Here is a 1,064-nt window from a genome sequence, read left to right as displayed (position 1 = left end):
CCGGCCGGGTTGATAGCGCCATGTAGCGTCTTAAGGGCTGCCAGGGTCGCTGACCTGTCCCGCGTGGGTGCTGGGGTTGATGGGTCGAGGTGTGTCCTGACCCATTCGGGCCAGGTCGACCTGGGGAGGGAGGCCACTCGAGTATGCACCACTAGGTCCCAGACCCGCACTAGGTCGCCCACCGTTTGCAGTTTCCTGCATGTAGCGATCCCCACGAAGTGCGTCTCCAGGCCCGGGCGGCGGTTCAAACTGTCTGGGTCTGCCTCGCCGGTATTGGGGAGCAACGGGTTACCCCACAACGCGGTTGCCCAGCACCACGGTCCGGGGGACAGGGGGCTGGTCTCGATATCCCGGAGCGGTGGTAGGTGTCCCAGGGCGCCCACAATCCGGCTGATATCCGTGGGTAGGTCGCTTCCGCCGAGTCGGGGCCCGGCTTGGCTGGCGGTCGTCAGGGCCCACGGTTGGAAGGCGGGGTGGGTGAGCAGCATATAGGCGGAGAGCGTCCGGACCCAGGGATGGAGGCCGCCATCTGCCCTCCCGTGCCCCCCGGTACCACCCGTGGTTCCTGCAGCTCCACCTGTCCCACCTGTCCCACCTGTCCCACCTGTATGTATGTATGTATGTATGTATGTATGTATGTATGTATGTATGTATGTATGTATGTATGTATGTATGTATGTATGTATGTATGTATGTATGTATGTATGTATGTATGTATGTATGTATGTATGTATGTATGTATGTATGTATGTATGTATGTATGTATGTATGTATGTATGTATGTATGTATGTATGTATGTATGTATGTATGTATGTATGTATGTATCGTTGATTACACTGTGGGCTGAAAAGCCGGGGGCCCAGGGCCGAAGCACAGCGCGGGGGGCGGGTGCATACGGCTGGTTAGTCTCATGCACTCCGCCCCCGGGTCAGGCCGCACGGGAAACGACGGCCGGCACGCAACAGCGCTTGTTTGGCGCTCCAACTAGACGGGATCTATGCCCGTTGGTCTCCTAACATAAACGAAGTGGGATCCTGGGGGGCTCTTCCTGCCGACCGAACGA

The sequence above is a fragment of the Volvox carteri genome (genome assembly GCF_000143455.1).
Source record: "Volvox carteri f. nagariensis unplaced genomic scaffold VOLCAscaffold_34, whole genome shotgun sequence".
Taxonomy (NCBI): domain Eukaryota; kingdom Viridiplantae; phylum Chlorophyta; class Chlorophyceae; order Chlamydomonadales; family Volvocaceae; genus Volvox; species Volvox carteri.
Note: the sequence above shows the minus strand (reverse complement) of the source record.